This window comes from Anguilla anguilla, chromosome 16 (genome assembly GCF_013347855.1).
Source record: "Anguilla anguilla isolate fAngAng1 chromosome 16, fAngAng1.pri, whole genome shotgun sequence".
NCBI lineage: Eukaryota > Metazoa > Chordata > Actinopteri > Anguilliformes > Anguillidae > Anguilla > Anguilla anguilla.
Window position 1 is genome coordinate 16,336,323 of NC_049216.1, and position 3,158 is coordinate 16,339,480.

The 3,158-nt window shown below is 45.6% G+C and overlaps 1 long non-coding RNA gene across 1 annotated transcript; it reads left to right on the plus strand.

Moving 5' to 3' along the window:
• Positions 1–559: 559 nt before the first annotated feature.
• Positions 560–2,166, plus strand: LOC118214796. The gene is made up of 3 exons (XR_004762684.1): positions 560–775; positions 1,153–1,239; positions 1,531–2,166. It is a non-coding gene; the product is annotated as an uncharacterized LOC118214796 (long non-coding RNA).
• Positions 2,167–3,158: the final 992 nt, after the last annotated feature.

A 3,158-nucleotide genomic window follows, 5' to 3' on the forward strand; every position in this document is an offset into this window, starting at 1 on the left:
GAGGAAATGGCTCGGATGCTGTTAAGGAATCTCTTATCTCAGGCAGAGAATACCGAACCGCCATAAAAGTGTGGTAAATTGCCTCCTCTTCTTCAGATTTTCCCTGGCTATGCACACAAACAACATGGCAAACCTCTTCACATTGCAGGGAAGGAATTTGCTTTGCCAACTGAAGCACAGAACCGTGAACACTTTCAGCATAATAAAAGCAAGGGATCGGACCTCCGTACATCTTTAAACTTTCCAAACTAGTCTAGTTTTAAAAATCTATTCCGTGTTTTTTTTGTTTGTTTTTACACTTGGGTTAAAACTTGGCACTCGGGGGGAAAAGGGCTTAGCTTCCCCCTCATTAATAACCCTCCCTGTGTCCATGGCAACGGCACCATATCAGATACACGTCATGCTCAGCCTGGGCCAGTCTATCTCCAGATGCGTGTCAGGAAAAAAAAAACAAATAAACATCTCTGGAGGACTTCCCACAGGCCCACTTCCAGAGCCATGGACGGACAGGCCACCCTCCCCCAGTCCCTGTCTACCTTGGATATATTAAACTTCATGCTTGCAGACGGGGGCGATTACTGATTACATTCTTCAGCAAATCAGCATCAACTGAGCCACACATTTGGAGTAGGTGTGTAAATGCCAGGTCACAGTGTGAGCGTGGAATTAGGACAGAGTGGCAGTGCAGCGATGCAGACTTTGTCCAGGCCCTCTCAGGCCTGTCTATAGGGCAGCAGGTGAGCATTTCTCATGCATGGACAACATACAGGGTCATGTAAGTCAGAGCTGTATTTGTTTTTTATAGTCCTGCTTACTAAAGGTTAGAACATATGATAACTGAATATAGTGCAATAAATATCACGATAAATATATTCAGCTGTAAGAGATAATTTGTCATTTATTTGCTATGTGTTGTGAAATTTTACAATATCTCAAATTTTTTTTGAGATTTTGTAATATCTTGGTCATTTATTTTATTTCCACATATTTGTATGTATGTCAGTTCTGTAAGGGGTCAACCCGTGAGCTCTTAGTCACCCAAAATGTCTCTGCAGCTCACGGGTAATCTCTGTAATTGTTTTTATTAGGCTCTGGAACTGACTGAGATTTATTTCCTGCTAAACTAATATTTGCGGTTTGGATTTTTGGCAGATTGTCGGTGTTGGCGTTGGAGGGCCTTTCCTGACCTGACAGGGGCTCCTGTCCGACGGCAGGAGTTGGCAGAGAGATATAAAGCATGTAAGGGTCAAATGAGGCAGCAGCCATTTTTAATCTGTCAATGTCTGTATCGATCAAAATATCTGCTGTTTATATGTGTGTATAATATGTATGGGTATGTATGTTTTCCTGTATGTGTGTGTGTGTATATATCTACATATATATGCATATATGTATACATACATACATATATATACATACACAATATAAATTTCAATAAATTTTTGCTGAAGTAATTGAGGTTAAGTGCTCTGCTTATGAATAGAAGCTTGTATCTGACCAGATTACTAAACCACTTTTTTCTTTTTTTAGCTCTACTACTTCACTCCCCAAGTTTCTTTCCTCTCAATATGGAGTGCTCAATGGCAATCACAGGCCCGCATGTAGGAAGCAAGCGGAATTTACCGTTACACGTTTACACGGCACCGTAAACCAAGACCCAGGACCATATCTAAACACACTGTATACCACCCCCCACCCCCTTCCCTCCACCACCAAACCTTCACACCTCAAAGCTTTCACGTTGCCGTCCACGTTTCTCTGTACAAGCCGGACAGAAAGACTAGAACAAAAACTGTTGTTTTGGAGGTGGGGACGTAGTTGGTACAGAAAAACATCTGTTATGAATATACCTGTTATAGAAAGGGGGGAGCGGTGTTCCTTCTGGGTCCCTGCTTAGGCCGGGACAGGAGGTCGGGGGGAAATTCAGGGGTACCCTGGTTGTGCAGAATTAAAGGTCTGAAATATTCCTCTGTATCTGACTGCGTTTGCGCAGCGTTGCCAGACAGCTCCTGATGACGGGGAGAGCTCTAACGGGGATTACATGCAGCTGTTTCAGACATGTCCAGCTTCGTGTTTCATCGGTGTGAGAAGCGCTTGATATACATACCAAGGATGAGCAGGCCGCTGACAGGGAGATGTGAGAGTTAGCCACACCATGTTCTTATTTAAAATCTGCTCTCAGTGCACCCGGTAACTGTCATCTGTGTTTTGTACAGTTTCGTTCTGTTCATAGTCACCCTTGGAGGAATACGAGAAGGGAGAAACTTATGGGGAAAATAAATTAATCAGTGTCAGTGCGGGGGCTATTCGGTGACTCTTCCTGCTGAAATACGTGATACTAACTGCACCTGTGGTGACTGTGGCTGCCACGCCCCTGGATGATGGCACATAACTGGCCATACCATTGTCCAGGGAGGACGGGATTGTCCCGATCTTATCGTGCAAGACCCACCCATCGGCATTTCTCTGCCTGGTCAATCAGGTGCCTGAGGTCACCCTGCACTAGCTGGACATGAAGTGTAGTCCTTGTGCATAGTGCTGTGGAGGGCAGCTGTTGGTCACTGAAACTAGCAGCACCCTCTCTTTTTTTTTTACATCCCTGAAATATAATGGCAGGAACCACACAGGGAAATCCACTCCAAAACTCCTACTGTGGGACTCTGCCCCCGTCGAAACGTCTCAACCAGCTTGTCATGCACAGCAAGCAAGTGAACATAGGCCAGACCACACTGGAGACAGCCAGTCTCTACACATTCAGAGACCTTTCTCTGTGCTCTTGACAGACAGTGAGGTTGAGCTGAGAAGGGTGGTTGTTGCCACGATGACAGGTTGAGCGTAGCCGCTGGTCAGGAATATGCGGGTGTGCACTTCCATCATGCTAACAGATGGCCCAGAGTAAGGCAAGCCCAAAAAAATCATAGTTCAAGGGTCCTTCATCTCTGGTCACAGCTACCCCCTCAAATCCCCACCTCACCTCAGGCACTTGGGCAACCTTCTCCACTGGTATTGGGAGGGGGGGTCACCACAAAAACATGGTCATGCCATGGGAGGAGGAAGGGGTGAGGTGAAATCGTCATTAACGCTGACAAGGACGTTGGGTATCAATGTGACCCTTTCATAATGAGAGCTGTTGACTGGGTGACATTCACACGGTCATC